The 17169-nt window shown below is 46.6% G+C and overlaps 1 protein-coding gene across 1 annotated transcript in view; it reads left to right on the top strand.

Moving 5' to 3' along the window:
• The first annotated feature begins 8351 nt into the window (after nucleotides 1-8351).
• Nucleotides 8352-17169, top strand: part of ABAT (4-aminobutyrate aminotransferase) — a 62829-nt gene continuing 54011 nt past the window's right edge. The window contains exon 1 of the mRNA XM_076350667.1: nucleotides 8352-8437. The gene's annotated coding sequence lies outside the window, so the exon portion shown is untranslated. The remainder of the gene's footprint in view (nucleotides 8438-17169) is intronic.

Raw genomic sequence — 17169 nt, 5'->3', positions numbered from 1 at the left:
AAGATTTCATTTGGAAAACCGACTTTCTCCTCTGCTAAATAAAACCATTCCGCAGTTGGGAACACTCCCAAATCTGGTTGGCATAGTCCAGCTGGTCAGCCAGATGGATCGTTTTGGGGAAGAGAGGAATGGAGAGGAGGTGGAGGGGAACCTGTGAAACTCTTGCAGTGCACTTATTTCTGATAAAGGAGAGGAGTGTAACAGTTTTGTTGGGAAGTGTGGTAATGTGTGGACATGTGATCTTCCAGGAGGAATTTTGTTTGAAACAAACTAATTTTTACTTTTGTCACTGGTGTATGGTGATATAACACATGTCCTTTCTCAGTCCCCACACTTCAGATGAAGATGGCAGGCATCCCTGTCCTGCTTTTATCTCCTCTTAAGAGGAACACAGATGACATAATTGTAGATATTGGTCAAAAGAAGAGCTTGAATTTTTATGTGACATTTGAATGAGCACTGGAAGCTGATTACATTATTTCTTTTCAGTCTTTGTTGATGTGAAACTTGGAGAGCTGCTTTGTTGTGAACTTTTGTTCACAAAAGTGAACTTCTGTGTGTCATTTTGCAGTAGAAAGAAAAGTCGTTTTAACATAATCACTTGATGGGATGCATGATGTATATTTATTATCTCTGTGTGTTCTCATGTGTAGGTGGTTATTCATAGACCATACTTGTAGCTCCATCTGCTGTACAACACTTTGAGTCAAAACATTTTACAGTTTGTTAAACACCCTGTTCCTTTCTGTTTTAACTATTGTATTTTGGAGTAACAGTTTAGGTTGAATACATAGTTCTGCACTTCTCACCTAGACTTGCAGATGTGTGTATTAGTGATGAAGTTACTGTGGAAATAATCTTGAAAAACAGTGATGTTTAATTACCTACTTTTTAACAGTAGCTTTAGGAGTCTGCCTCCAGCAGTTCTGGATTTTCAGGAAACATTCTAGGAAGAAGTGGACGTAACTTTTTGTGTGTGGTAGGGACTTCTCATTCATTAGAAGATCAGGACTTAAATTGGATCTCAAAGTTTTGTAGCTGATAAATCTCATGAGATTGTCTAATCATTGACTCAACTGTTCTCGTGAACTTCTACACACACCACTAGCTCCAGTCCTTTTTTGTTTTCACCAGGGAATTAAGGGCTTTGTCCCTGGTGGTTGCATTTCTGGGTTGGTTTGTTTGTTTGGTTTGTTTTTTCATTCTGGTTGACATCTTCATGAATCTTGAAGAAATAATTTTGTGTGTTTGAGATTTCTACTGTCTTTCATGTCAAGATCAATAAGCCAATGGACTCCAGCATCTTTCCTTAAGGAACCAATATAACACTTGCCTATCTCTAGTGCAGTAGCACAATGTGTTTAAAGTAAATTATGAAATTGATTATTTCACAACAATAAAAGTTACTAGAGTCAATTTTGGAAAGACTTAAATGCACATTAACAATGACCTTGCGGTATTATATGATTTTGTGAACATTCATTACACTGTTTCTGAAGCACAGACCCATGTCTTGCAAGAGGTCTTAAGTAGCATAAGGGGAAAAAATAGCAAAGAGGATTATTGTACTTTTCCTGGTGCTATACAAGCAAATCATACTAATTACAAAATAGAAAAGGGAGAAATCCTGGAGAGAAAATGATACTCCCTGAAACTGGGGGGGAATGATCCATAGTGGTCCTAGAAAGCAGCACAAGGAGTTCCTGGAAACCCAGAGGGATTTGGAGGGGCATGGGGATTCCTACAGAACTGAGGGAAATCCTAGAAAGTAGCGTTGGGGTTTTCCTGGAAAGCCAGGAATTGCGGGGAGGTGCGGTCCTAGGCAGCAGTTTGGGGATTGGGGATTGCCAGGAAGCAGCACAGGAAGCTCTTAGAAAGTAATGGGGTTGGGGGTTAATTCTTAAGAAGTAATTGGGGGACTCCTGGGAAGCAATAGGGGAAATTCGGGAGCCCAGATGTCTAGATGATGTATACAAGTAAGCTTGATCATGAAGTATTTATATTATTTTTTTTTCTTTAATGTCCTTTTATGTAGAGCTACTGGCCTGTCAAAATGGTCTTTCGAGACCATCTAAGGCGCCTGAAGGTGCACAAGTCTGTGGGACCTGATGAGATCCATCCATGGGTCCTGAGGGAACTGGCGGATGAAGTTGCTAAGCCACTATCCATCATATTTGAGAAGTGGTGGCAGGCCGGTGAAGTTCCCACTGACTGGAAAAGGGGAAACATAACCCCCATTTTTAAAAAGGGAAAAAAGGAAGACCTGGGGAACTACAGGCCAGTCAGTCTCACCTCTGTGCCTGGGAAGATCATGGAACAGACCCTCCTGGAAGCTATGCTGAGGCACATGGAGGACAGGGAGATGATTCAAGACAGCCAGCATGGCTTCACCAAGGGCAAGTCCTGCCAGACCAACCTAGTGGCCTTCTATGGTGGAGTGACTACATCAGTGGACAGGGGAAGGGCTACAGATGTCGCCTCTCTGGACCTCTGTAAGGCCTTTGACACAGTGCCCCACAACGTCCTTCTCTCTAACCTGGAGAGGTATGGATTTGATGGGTAGACTGTCCGGTGGGTGAGGAATTGGTTAGATGGTTGCATCCAGAGGGTAGTGGTCAACGGCTCAATGTCCAGATGGAGATTGGTGACAAGTGGCGTCCCGCAGGGGTCCGTATTGGGACCGGTACTGTTTAATATCTTCATCAGTGACATCGACAGTGGGATCGAGTGCACTCTCAGCCAGTTTGCAGATGACACCAAGCTGAGTGGTGCGGTCCACATGCCAGAGGGACGTGATGCCATCCAGAGGGACCTGGACAAGCTGGAGAAGTGGGCCTGTGTGAACCCCATGAGGTTTAACAAGGCCAAGTGCAAGGTCCTGCACCTGGGTCAGGGCAACCCCCAGTATCAATACAGGCTGGGGGATGAAGGGATGGAGAGCAGCCCTGCCGAGAAGGACTCGGGGGAACTGGTGGATGAGAAGCTGGACATGAGCCAGCAATGTGCGCTCACAGCCCAGAAGGCCAACTGTATCCTGGGCTGCATCCAAAGCAGCGTGGCCAGCAGGTCAAGGGAGGGGATTCTGCCCCTCTACTCTGCTCTGGGGAGACCCCACCTGGAGTACTGCGTCCAGCTCTGGAGCCCTCAGCATAAGACAGACACGGACCTGTTGGAGCGGGTCCAGAAGAGGGCCACAAAAATGATCAGGGGGTGGACACCTCTCCCATGAAGAAAGGCTGAGAGAGTTGGGGTTGTTCAGCCTGGAGAAGAGAAGGCTTCAGGGAGACCTTATTGCAGCCTCTCAGTACTTAAAGGGGGCTTATAAGAAAGATGGCGGCAAACTCTTTAGCAGAGCCTGTTGTGACAGGACAAGGGGGAATGGCTTTAAACTAAAGGGGGGCAGATTGAGACTAGATATAAGGAAGAAATTTTTTACGCTGAGGGTGGTGAGGCACTGGCCCAGGTTGCCCAGAGAGGTGGTGGATGCCCCATCCCTGGAAACATTCCAGGTCAGGTTGGACGGGGCTCTGAGCAACCTGATGTAGTTGAAGATGTCCCTGCCCACGGCAGGGGGGTTGGAATAGATGACCTTTGGAGGTCCCTTCCAACCCAAACTATTCTATGATAATTCTAGGAAAAGATGAAGATGCAAGTTACAATGCTCATGGAGAAATAAAATGATAGATTCTTGCAGACAGAATGAGGAAGCAAGTCCCCGGTTTTATTCCGTCTGTGCAGATGCCCTACTTCTTGCATTGAGCAAAGTGTTTTCAGAAGCAGCCTTTTATGTGGGCTGAGTTTTGGCTGCCTGTCTTTGAAGAGCCCTAAGAGTCTGAGTCAAGTTCATGGGTTACTGTGCTGTAGCTGAATCACAGTCTGTCCATCTGAACCATGATCACGGAAGCACATATATGTTTTTCTCTATGTGGGCTACAGGTGAATGGTATCATTCTGTATTATGCTTTATTTTGATACAAGACTAGGCAGCTGCTGTAGAAGCAGTCCTGCTTTCAACCCCCTGTGCTTATTTAATATTCTAGTTGTATATTTTGTATGTTTTCCCCTTCCATAATGTTGGTTATAGCAATATTGCAATCTGAGTCAGATTTTTTTGATTCCAAGAAAATCTAATCGCAAGTGTATTTCTCCATTGGATCAATGAGATCTAATCCAACTGACTCCTGCGATTCGATGCGAGGCCATCAGTAGAGTTTTGTCGCTGGGGGTATAAAGAGAGAGGAGACCAACGATTTTGATGGCAGTGGATAGTTGGGTCCACTTTGGAGTTAGATGAAACTGTACTCCTAACACATGTGGCAGCGCGTGGCATTTTAGCAAACTGATTCATCTCAGTCATGTGCCTGGGACCACGATTACCTGTAGTCAGATTGCCAGAAGTGTTACGGCCAAATGCTGATTTGATTTTAAAGGAGTTGTTGGTGCTGAGGGTTGGGTACAGAAAGCTAAAGACTGCTTCTGAAAAGTGGATGCTGAATTCCTGTGTATCTGCTTGTCGTGAAAGGTCAAGAATAGCTGCCCGCCTTGTAAACTTGTAGAGATTTTTCAATGTGAAAGTAAATTGAGAATTATTCACTTAATGCTTAGCAATATGTCTTTAAAATGCAATTCACCTCCTGAGTGTGATTATGGTGTTCGTAACCTGAAAAATACAGTTGGCAGAAAAGAGCTTTCCGTAGATTAATCCCAAAGGTTAGGGAGTGAAAATGTTGTTAAGATCCATGTGACAAGAAATAGAAAATGGGGAAGGAGCAGAGTTAGGGAGTAAGTAATAATTCTCCATTTCTTCCCGCACTCTGAATCTTGTTTTCATTTATTTGAAGGCATTGTCAAGAGAGAAACTAATTATCGTTAACCAAAAATAACCCGGCTGTAGTCCTGAATGGGATCTGCCACAGCTGCTGGAAGGAAGCTGTTTCTTTTCAGATTCTTCTGTGTCTAGTTACAAATCCTGCCCCTTCTTCACTTTCCCCAACCCTTTAAAGAGAGTATTAGGCAGTGGCTTTCACAGGACAAAGTATAAATTATTGATTAATGTGCTGTTAACCTAGAGAGTTACACCGGACTGACCTGGTAAGCACGGTGCGATGCGTGTAGCTAAAACAAAACAATGGAATGAGACAAAAGAAGTCTTTGGAGGTTCAAGTCAAGTAGTAGGATTTGAAAATGAGCTACTTCTTGCTGCTAGGCTGTCATATGCTTTGGCATGTGACATAGGTCCAAAGGCTTGCATTTTCTTACAGACTTCATCCCGCTGTTGTTTCACTCATCCTGACCCTGGCTTTCTGCGTGTCCTGTGCGTCTGTGCTGGAGGTTGGTGCATTAACGGGGTAAAGGTTCATCTTGAAAAATACCGCCTCTTTAGGCTGCCGACAGAGTGCAGTCAGATGTGTGGCACGGCATGTTGCCTCCGAGTAAGATTTCTTCCAGCAGATGGCATACAGCCTTTCTTTTAACAATGCCAGCACCCAAATGAAGTAGCATAGTATCTACATACATGTGTGTTTACAGATTGCTCGCCTAAGCCAGTCCCAGTGGTGTCGGGAAGAGGAGATGCGAAGGAACATCCCTAGCTTCTTCAGCGGGGTGAGCGTATTCTCTAAACTCCTGCTTCCTTCATATGAGGGATCTTCTTTTGTAATAGGGATAGTGACAGCAAATTGTTCTCTATAAAAATTCTCTTTATTCGATGGATTTTGTTCTCTCCGGTTTCTTATAATAATGATTCTGAAAGAACAAGAGTCTTGTTTTATGTTTATACTCCTAGGACTTGAGCTGATCAGGCAATGAAAATAATACACTAGCACCAACTATAAAGCAAATAAGTTCTTTGGAAAAGGAAGGAGAAGACAGAGTTTATTGCGGGAATACATGATCCAAAAATGTCTTTCCAGTCTTTGAGTGCAGTTTGGTGCTAGCACAAGTGACTGTACCGTATAATCCCTTGGGAACTTGTCAAGTGGACCATCTCTCCATTCCTCAAGAAATGGTGTTTTTCCCTTTGAATGCTGAGTATATTAGATAGTGAATCAGATAGTGACAAGTAAGATGTTAATCAATAATAATTAAAAAGTAACATTAACTCCTGCCTCAAAGATGAGGGAAAATATGCATAGTGAGTTAGGCAAGAAAGTTAACAGTGAGTTGGACAGAAGATGCCATGAGAAAAGTAGAGTTTACTGCTCTTTAATGGCCCAACTCGATTCCTACTATGGGATATCAGTAGTAGGTTTACACTGTAGATCGATTAGAAGGGACACCAAGAAATTATCTGCTCTATTTTCCTCTCAGAGCAGAATCATACTCATCTGAGAATCCTGATGAGTGTTTGTCTTGCTTTTCATTAAAGCCGCTCATGATAGAGATCTTTTATTTCTCCCAGTAATCTGTTCTAGTGCTTCATTATCCTTTCTGCTACAAAGGTTTTCTTAATGGCTGAACTGCCACGTTTCTTGCAAGTTTGGACCATTAAGTCTTTCTTATTGTAATAAACTGTGACAGATGTAAGAGTTCTACCCAGGATAAGTGGAAATGAAGAGGCGTAGATGGCTCAGCCTCGAGTGATCTGTGCAGGGACAGAAGGGTCCTGTGACACCGTCTGCAAATCAGTGGTGTTTGCAGCAAAAAAGAACAGCTTTGGCAGCTCAGAGCCTGCAGGGTTCCTGCCTTGCTTGTGTCCTGTTCGGCTCTCCTGCCTAGTGGCCTCCAGCTGCTTTGCCAGGGTATCTGCCCCAGGATACTCCTTAGAACCTTCAGCGGAGGTACTTGAGGGCTGAGCAGGGTCTGACAGCTCCTCTCTCTTGTGACTAAGTGTGCATCTGTTATGAATCCCAATGCAAGAGTTCTCCTGTGAAGTCATCTGAGAGGGGAGGGGATGCCTGCACGTTGGTCACAGGAGGGGGGAGGGAGGGGTACGTTTCAGAAGCTTCTGTTGGCCTTTTGCTAGCCAGGTCTTAGGTTTTGAAGAAAACCAAGACCTTGAATGAGACTTAGAATTCTGTGAGATGAGAGTCAAGGCACGATTCAACATGCTTGCAATAGCTTCTGTTGCGGAGGAGATACATAATAATATTTATTATTGGGTGGGAGTTTCAAGGGTAGTTTTGTGTCTGCAAATACCACATCGCTGTAGATGAACTAAGCAGCGACAGAAGAAGGGATTATTATTGCTTATGGAGAAACTATTGTGAAAGCTTAATATTGGTGAGCAGTCCCACACCCACACGAAAGAGTGAGTCGATTGATTGCTGATGTCTTCAGAGAGGACTGAATCCTGGCTATAAACTTACTGATGCATCAGCTCTGCTGCTGACTTAATCTCATCTGAATTCTGGACTGTTTCGGTGGTAGGGACACGCGTGGTGTTGGGTGGGAGGATTCATGTGCCATCTGCGTGTCACTGCCACATGCATCGCATCTAGCTGCTTCGATCCACTACTGTCTTCAAGAAAAAGGTGTTTGTTCTAGGCCAGGCTTAAATATTAGTAAAGACTTGGGTTTTAAATTTGGAGTTTGACATCAATACTAGGTTTAATTTGAATTTCTAATCTGTTTTAAAAGCCTAAATGACTTTCCCTGTTGCTGTGTTTGCTAAATTAAGTATGACCCGAGTGGCTACAGGTAAATATTAGGAATGAATGAAAGGACAGTAGGTCTTGGTGAAGGTGTAATGGTGGAGACCCAGACGCCCATCACGATTAGCAAATAGGCTCCCCTGCCCTTCTCTCAGACGCAGCACGGCCTCCAGAGCTGAACGAAGCAGAGCAGTCCAAGAGAAGGGCTGGCAGCTCCTTTCTCAGGAGGAAATGAGCTGCTAGTGCCAGCAAACAGGATTTTGGTTTCTCTCCCTTGTTTTCCCTGCCAGATGAGACAGGTCGCCAACGTGGGCGATCCCCGCTCTGACGGGGCGCGCTGTGACAGCGGTTGCGAGTCGGGTCCGTCCTTAGCGGTGCGTTCGATCCATCAGCACGGTTTCGGGAGGGTCTGGTCCTTAACCGACCGTCCTCGGGAGAAGACCGTCTCTCCCGCGCCTCCCGTCAGCGAGGCCAGTCCTCAGCCCCTTCACACAGCCTGTTCCTCCCGCCCCCCGCCCCGCGGGGCAAGGACCGGCGATGCTCCCGCCCCGCCAGGCCGCGGCACCGGGCTGGGGCCGGCCCCGCCCCGCCCCGCGCTGCCCACCGCCTCCGCGCGCCGCCGGGGGCGAGCCCCAGCCGCGCGTCCCCATTGGCTGCGCTGGGCGCGGGGCTGCGGGCGGCGGCGCGGATTGGCCGAGGCGTGCGGAGAGCGGCGGCGGGGCCGCGCGGGCAGCGGGCAGAGAGCGTGGGGGCCCGCGGCGGCGCCTGCCCAGCCCAGCCCAGCCCAGCCCAGCCCAGCGCCAGGGAGCGCGGCGGCCGGAGGAGACGCAGCCCCGCACCTCCCGGTGAGCGGCGGAACCGCGTGGGGCCGGGGCGCCGGCCGCTCGGGGTGGGGGGGCCTGCGTGAGCCCGCTGGCGCTGCCCGGCGAGCAGGACTCCCCGTGGGCCCCGCTAGGCTAGGAGCCCGCAGGCTGCCGGGCCGCCCCAGCCCGGCGGCGCCCCTCTCTCGCCGCCTCCATCCCCGCAGGCGGCGGTGCCCCTCCTCGGCGGGGGTGCGGGGCAGCCCCACGTCGCCCTGCCGCTCGGCGTGCGGTGGGGAAGGAGAGCAGGCTGCCGCCGCCTCTCCGATGCCCTTCCCGCGGCGAGAGGCTGCCAGACGTCCTTCCATCGCTGTCCCCACCCCCGAGGGCACCCCTGCAGTGAGCGGGGTGGCGCTGGGGCGTCCTGGGGGATCCGGCCGTGGCCCCTCTCCCCTCGGCTCCCGCTGGGCCAGCGCGGACGTGTGGGCTGAGCGGCAGCGGTGCCGTGTGCCGCAGGGGGGGGGTGTTCGTGTTCCTGTCAGCGTTCGGGGGATGGCGACGTCCTCGGGGAGTCCTCTTTCTTTTTTCTTTTTTCTTTTTTTTTTTTTTTGGTCAGACCTGAGGGTGGTTCTGGACCCCACAAGTCCAGGCAGGGCGCAGCCGGCAGCTGTTCCCGGTGGATTCGGGGGACCATCCTGAAGAGGAGGATCTGTTGTTACCCTTGAGTTTCACTGCATAAGGAGGCGGTGTGTGTCACGCTCTGTGCCCCTTGCAGCTGCGCTCTCTCTGTAGGGCTCATGTCCAACAAGCAGGTGGACCCTAACGCAGACCTGCGGAAAGGAAAAGGGGAAAGAAGGGAATGCGAGGGCACAAAACCCATGAGAAAATAGATGCATACCGTGGGGAAAACCTTCTTAATATGTTGCAGCCAGCTGAGTGGAAATCTTCAGTAATGGTGTTTGTGGAGGCCTACTGCTGCACTTCCAGCAGAGATTCACCAGTTCTTTTCAGATTCGTGTTCTCCAGCTGATGCTTGTGATGCAAAACCCAAGCCCCTACCTCAGGCTTTGCCTTGAGACCTCCCTGGCTTCACTTCCCTTACCTTCATTTGTGCTTTAAAGTAGCATGTGGCTGTTTAGCCAGAGCTTGGCTTTTGCCTCTGTGATTCTCTTCAAAGTATAGTGAAGGGAATGATATGGAAAGAAACCGAACTGTTGTGGGAGATTTCCAAGTAATTTTGTAATCAGTAATGAATGTTTGGGCTTACAAGAATTGGATTTTGCCCTACAGTTCAAATGCATGGCTCATGGGGTGTGGGCTCTTAAAAGAGTCTTTGCTCCTATAATTTGAGGCAAGGAATTCAGTAAAGGATGAAAGCCAATGGGTATAAAAGGAGGGTACTAGTACGGTTACCTTCTGGAAGCTCTACAGTAAGGAAATTACCTATTGAGTCCTATTATAGTCTGATTATTGTATTATAAATTGAATTGACATTTTTTGCAGCTCGTTGCACTGTTTTGTTTTTTTTTTTACTGTAATTGGTCTTTCTGTGTACTTGAGTAGTGTGAGTGTTGGGCAAATTGTGCCTGGGGTCAGTTTGTCTTCTCTTGACTGGAGTTACACAGGCAGACTTGGAGGTCAGTGATTCAAATGCTGGATCATAGCTCACAGTAATAAAGCACAGCATATGCAAAGAAGGATAATATCTGGATGTCATAGTGTTTCTCATCCTTAGTGTTTAAAGCACTTCACAACTGAGATAAACATCACTGGACTGACTGTACAAATGGGGAAACTGAGATAGATACAGGGAAAGAAAGCTGTTACTGCAAGTAACCTGCTGGGTAGCCTTTTGGACTCGGGATCGGTGTTCAGGTCTTCTGTGTCTGCAGTCAGCCAGTGCTCTGCCGTTACCCTGTGTTGTACCTCTTGGACAATCTGGAGTGCAAAAGACTGTGATGCAGACATCCCCAGATAATGGAGACCTGAGTCTGTAAGTGTACGATGTTATCAGATAAGCTTACCGCTTGTAAGATGCATGGGGGAAAAAAATGCAATAGAACTGCTCTCTCCAAAGCCCAGCCCTTTAGTGTTCTGAGGAATAACAGGCTTAGAGGCATACTGTACAGTGAGGTGTCTCGTGCGTTCAGATACAAAGGAAACTGAAATAAGTGGATAAAATTGGATATTTATGCCCAGGAGGCAGTAAGCAAGCACAGCATGCAAATAAACACCAAGCAAATCAGTAGGTGTCCTGCTGGCAGCTGTGCTGTCATTGGAAGAGGAAAATGTCCTGATCTGGATTCTTTCAGAAGCAGAGAGGAATTAAGATGCTCACAGGCCATGTGTATGTACATCCAAACCAGTCCTTGCTGCACCTGCCAGCAGCTTAGAGGTCTCCAGGTGGTTTCCCTTGCCCTGTCTGGTTTGTATGGTGCTTAACAGTGAAGCTTCAGAACAGTTTGTACAATGCCTTGTATACCTCACAGCTGTATTCGTCAGCAGTCTAGCAATAGCCGCCCATGTGTTTAGGTAAAACTGCACAGATCTCAGCCCTGCCGGGTGTGCTGACAGGAACGACTCCTTGCCCTCGGAGGTGTAACTTCGACTGCAGAGTGTTCTTCCTGGTTTGTGCTCTGATCACCGGGCCTGAATTAAAGCAGCTCAAGTTACCTCATGACATATACCTCTACTACTGCTTAACTTCATACTTTCAGTGATTATAACGTCAGGGTTCACAGAATTAGGAAGATGTCACAGCTGGTCTAAGATAAATTGGATCTGGTTCTTGGCTTCCCCGCTCTGTTTTATGACTTCTAGGATTGAAAGTCCATTCCAGAAACACATTTAAAACATTTTAGCTGTTTCAAGTACAAATTAAGATTCCCTTCCTTTCTTATCCAAATGGAAACAGTTTGTGGCAGTGTCTCAGAAAAAAGGGCTGTTTAGCAGTGGTACGTGTATGTACTGGATGAACAGTATAGCATTCATTGTTGTATCCCTGTTGTTAAGATACAACTCTGTTGTATCTTAAAATCTTACTGTATTGGCTGTATACCAGAAACTTTTAATCAAATGGTGACTCTTTGAACTTGGATGAATCTCCTTTGCTCTTGGCTTTGCCTTTGCGAGAGGGAGCAGGGAGAAGAAAGGAATACGTCTTGATGGGGTAATTCTCGGATCTCATGTAAGACATTTCTCCTCCTTATTGTTTTCAAAGACCATTTGAGTCCTTATTGTGTGTTGCAAATTGTCAATCTGTGTGCACCATTTTTGTTCAAGCAGGCTTTTCCAGTAGTGCCCGCTCTTCTTTACAGTACCTCATAAGTTCTTAAGAGCTTTTCAGGCATAATGGTAAGTCTGAATCAAATAGTGAGGTATCTTACCCCATTTGAAAAAGTAAGTAAGAGAAAAGAGCTGGATTCCATCAGGAGAGCAGCTAGTACTGACGTGTAGGAAGCTGTGAAAATACAGGTAAGTAATGCAAAAATGACACATCAGGAGCACTGCAGCTTAAAGACCACGAATACACTACACAGATAATTATCAATGTGGGCCTATCACCTAGGGAAGGGTGGATATGCTTTAATACTTACGTAACAGATTTATCTTTCAGGAGGCTGAAAACACCCTATTCTTATTCCAGACTGATCTGCTTTCAAATTCCTTTTCTTTATGAACAGAAGAGGTTGCCTTAGGGGTTGGAGCTGCTACCAACTTTAAGTAGATAATTCTACCAGCCACTGCTCTGTGGCTTGAAAACCATACATCTCTGTCCCCTCTTTGTTTCTGAATTTTGTGATCTGTTTTATCAGATCACAGTCCTGTTCCCTGAAATGATGTCTATGGGCCAGGAAAACAGAGAAAGTGATATATTTTCTTAGCCATCTGGTGTTTGCGCAAAAATAACAGTATGCTGGGGGTTTTCCAAAGCATGCAAAGTGTATAAAACAGAGAATATTGTCCTAAACAGTTTCTGTGGCTTTCAGACTCTTTTTCTGATCTGTGGGAGTAGGGTTCTGTACTGCGTCCTTGTATTAGACTGTTTGTCTGTCTTTTTGCAAAATATTTTACTGTTCATTTCCCATCTCTTAGTTAGCCAGACACTAGAAATTCCGCAGAAGAGTCGGGTAGGAACCTTGGTTATGTGTTGCGGTTCTTGGTTATATGGAAGAAGGTGGTTGTCTCTCTTGCTCTCCAGTGGAGGTATGTCTGTTTGCAGCAGAGAGAACATTTTCAGAGAGTGTGATTTTCTTTTGAAAAGAAATCCCACTTTTTGCAGCATGAAGTTTATGTTCTTCCATCCTAGTTTGTGGATTTGGAGTATTTTTGTATTTTGTGCGTGGCAGCTTCTACAGTTGTAAATTCTGTTGAGGAAATGAATACATGTTCTGTCTTGGGCTGGATAGTCATTTAATTATTTTACTGCACCAGCTAGCAGCTGATCTCACTAGCTGCCTTTGTGAAGGTATATTGCAGTCGCTTCTGAAGCTGTACTTCTGAAAGCTTGACACCTGCAGTGTCAAGGACACAGGTCTGCCCTAGCGATGAACTTACTTTTTAAAAAATGATAAAGCTGCACTCTGCTTGTTGATGTGAGAAAGCACTAAAACCATTCAACTAAAAGTACTGCCTTGGTAAACGAATGCTGCCAGCTTGAAGAAAAGGGCCAGGAATGTGAACTCAGTTATTCAAACTTAAGTGATTCCCCTTTATATTGTCTATTGCAATTATTGTAGTGAATCTCTCTTTCACGCAGGAAAAAAGCATTTGCGTAGATAAGTGCTTATATTGTGCTGTGTCAAACTCTTATTTTGGCCTCTGGCTGAAAGGCAGTCTACTATATAACTCTCTCTGTGGCAAGGTATAAGGCACTTTAAAGGCAATAAAGCTTCAGACTTGGTGAGTTTCCCATTTAGATTTTATGATTTCACTGAAATACAACTCAGCATTGGCAGGGAGCGGAGCTCTCCAAGAAATGTTTATCTTCTTGTGACTCTTGTGAAACTCAGAAGTTTAAAAATTAAAATCTAATTCTGATGGTGTTTCTGGGGGCAGTTTAGAGTAATGCAGCTTGCTAAAGATTTCATGTAAAAAGTCAGTATGTCTTAAGTACACTCCGGGTGACAGGATGAAGTGCCAAACTACTGGTTTAGCTGTACAGCTGTAATTCTGAGAGTAAAACAATTTCTAAACCTGTCTCCGGTCTTCCTTATCTCAAACACTTAAAAACATTCCTTATTCCAGATGGAATTTTCCTTGCCATCCCCAAGCAAAGTTCAGTTTTTAATTTTACAAGTGAAAATACGTTGCTTTGCAACTGTTGTACCCATATATAATTCTATTTTACATAGTAATTTTCTAGCAATGTCCTTGAAATGCCTGGTGTTTGAAACCTGGCATAGTTCAAGTACTTTTTTTTTCTTTTTTTTCCCTTTTTTAAATGCATTCCTAGCTAGATCTGGAGCAGAAAATTGCCTGGATAACAGCAAAGAGATTGAGTAATCACTCTTTGAGCAATTCTCACCTGGCACCTGCTAAAATACACTAGTAGAATCCGATTTAGCCTTGGCCTGTTTGGGATATGACAGTGTACCCTTTCCCAGCCCAGCTTGGCAGGCGCGGGCGGCTGCTGGGAGCCTCTGCACAAGGGCAACGGTAGTGGGAGTGCATCACTGAGATGGGGTCTTCCCGAGCAGAAAGCTGTACCTTAGCCACAGGAGGAGATGGCTGTTGTGGAAGAAACCTGCACATGCTTCCTTTGGTTTATAGTGCACTCGTATTTTGTGCTGACTCCCTTGTGATACTTTTTTCTGAGTCGGCTGAGAGATTTGGGTTCAGGTGCCCGGGTAGAAGTCTGCTCTCTCTTCCCCACTGACAGTGCCGCTTTCATCGGCCATGTTTGTGAGCATGGATCATGGCAGCAGGATCAGCGCGTCTTTCTCGCGTTTCCTTTCATCTCTTCTGCCATCTGCATGTCACGAGCACCAGATTTTCCTTCCTGAAGCCTTTTAGCCTGCCGCAGTGTCAGCATGACGTACTCTCTGTTTCTTCTGGTCTTCCCACATAGCTTTCCAGCCCTTGTGTTTACTGTGTCTCAGATCTGTTTTAAGGACTCTTAGTCCTACCCGTCAGCTCTAAAAACAAGTGCTTTTGACTAGAAGACCGTTATAGCTCTGTAGGAGGTATAGCAGAACGTACGCTAGCCTGTTGGATGGAAGACCGGCTCGTGTGGAAAGGGAAGCTGGAAGGGTGGACAGGGTAAACTGAAAGAAAAAGTGAGGAGAGGTGCTGTCCTGGCAGCGATGTTAGTGGGCATCTCGGCCTGAGTACACAGGTTACTTGTGGGTCAGTTGGATGGCTAGAAAGCCCTGTGATATATTTACGGGTGTGGAAGAGTGTTACCAAAGAGTGTGGATTTCCAGCACAAGGTTTTCTTTCTAGTTGTTGGGGGGTTGTTTTTTGAGGGCTTTTATTTTTTTCCTCCCCTTGTACCTTGGTTTCATCACTGGTTTCTCACAGAACAAAACAGTGGGTGTTGGGAGAAGACATAAATTAGTAATGATGTTTTCATGATGTCCTATTTTTGATGTTTGGCTCAATTTTAAAGTATCTAGCTTCCATCTGTAAGCCTCGTGCCAGGCAAAGCACAAGGCAGCAAGCTCTTCATGGAAATCTGTACCCTAGTGCTGGATGATTTCATGCTAGGTTTCTTGCCTGTGATCTTGGTATTAAATCTCCCCTTCCTCTTCCTCCTTCCTACCCAGCAAATGAACAACCCTACAGATTTTTTTTCACAAGAGATGTCACCTCTTGCCCTTCCAGCACTTTTCCTTTCTGAATGAAGTAATGCAAGAATATGGGCTTGCAGAAGCCACTGAGGATAACAGGGAGGGGGGGAAGTCGTTCGCAGGGAAAGGAAAGAATAATATCCCTCATTTGTATTTGTATAGCATCAGGCTTAATCTTGGTTAAAGACTTTGAACATCACAACAGCATGCCAATTTTGGCTTCCTCTTTTAGCGAAGGATAGAGGTTCTTGGCAGCATCCGTTGACAGTAAACACGACTGAAATCAACTCGTATGTTTTAAATTGGTCTGGCAATAATACAAAAATGTGAATAAGTAACATAAATAACATAAAAATTAAGTATTTTAAATAAGCTTGGTGTAACTTATTAGCAGTCATATTTTTTGTTTGTATTATGTTTCCTCCAAATCTGTCTGTCAGGCTTTCTTCATGTTAGATGCCAAATAATGGGAACCAGCCATCTTGTTCTTCTCTGTCACTTCTCTTTCCGCATCTGGCATGAATGACACGTGGTGTCATTCATTTTGCCAGGTGCTTGTGTGGTGGGTTGACCCTGGCTGGACGCCAGGTGCCCACCAGGCTGCTCTATCACTCCCCTCCTCAACTGGACAGGGGAGAGACAATATAACGAAAGGCTTGTGCGTCGAGATAAGGACAGGGGGAGATCACTCAGCAATTACCATCGCAGGCAAAACAGCCTTGACTTGGGGAAATTAGTTTGACTTACTACCAATCAAATCAGAGCAGGATAATGAGAAATAAAACCTAAATCTTAAAACACCTTCCCCCCACCCCTCCCTTCTTCCCGGGCTCAACTTCACTCCCAATTTTCTCTACCTCCTCCCCTGCAGCAGTGCAGGGGGGATGGGGAATGGGGGTTGGGGTCAGTTCATCACACGCTGTCTCTGCTGCTCCTTCCTCCTCAGGGGGAGGACTCCTCACACTCTTCCCCTGCTCCAGTGTGGGGTCCCTCCCACGGGAGACAGTCCTCCACAAACTTCTCCAATGTGAGTCCTTTCCACAGGCTGCAGTTATTCACAAACTGCTCCAGCATGGGTCCCTTCCACTGGGTGCAGTCCTTCAGGAACAGACTGCTCCAGCGTGGGTCCCTTCCACAGGGTCCCAAGTCCTGCCAGCAAACCTGCCCCAGCGTGGGCTCCTCTCTCCACGGGTCCACAGGTCCTACCAGGAGCCTGCTCCAGCGCGGGCTTCCCAAAGGGTCACGGCCTCCTCTGGGCTCCTCCACCTGCTCTGGTGTGGGGTCCTCCATGGGCTGCAGGTGGGTATCTGCTCTACCGTGGACCTCCATGGGCTGCAGGGGGACAGCCTGCCTCACCATGGTCTTCACCATGGTCTTCACCACGGGCTGCAGGGGAATCTCTGCTCCGGTGCCTGGAGCACCTCCTCCCCCTCCTTCTTCACTGCCCTTGGCGTCTGCAGAGCTGTTTCTCTCACGTAGTCTCACTCTTCTTTTCAGCTGCAGTTTGTTGCACAGGTTTTTGTTTTTTCCCTTCTTAAACATGTTATCAGAGAGGCGCTACCACCATCACTGGTTGGCTCGGCCTTGGCCAGTGGTGGGTCCGTCTTGGAGCCAGCTGGCATTGGCTCTGTCGGACATAGGGGAAGCTTCTAGCAGCTTCTCACAGAAGCCATCCCTGTAGCCCCCCCGCTACCAAAACCTTGCCACGCAAACCCAATACAGCTTGCTTGATACTAGTGTTGTGATGTACACCAAAAAAAAATTAGGACACTGGGAGCAGGATGGAGGGAGTAAGTTTGTATTGAAGCATTTTTAACAGCTCACTGTATAAATCTGATGACATAAATTATTGCCTCAGTGGGAATTAGAGAATATGGCAGGTTAAAAAGCTGTTTAGAAACCAAAACAAACTGCTCTGGCATGGCAGGACAGATTTCGGGCATAAGATGCTTCCTGGCACCAGGCCAGAGCGTAATCCGGCCACAC

This window comes from Aptenodytes patagonicus, chromosome 13, assembly GCF_965638725.1.
Source record: "Aptenodytes patagonicus chromosome 13, bAptPat1.pri.cur, whole genome shotgun sequence".
In the NCBI taxonomy this organism is placed as follows: domain Eukaryota; kingdom Metazoa; phylum Chordata; class Aves; order Sphenisciformes; family Spheniscidae; genus Aptenodytes; species Aptenodytes patagonicus.
This window is presented reverse-complemented; position numbering and strand designations above follow the sequence as displayed.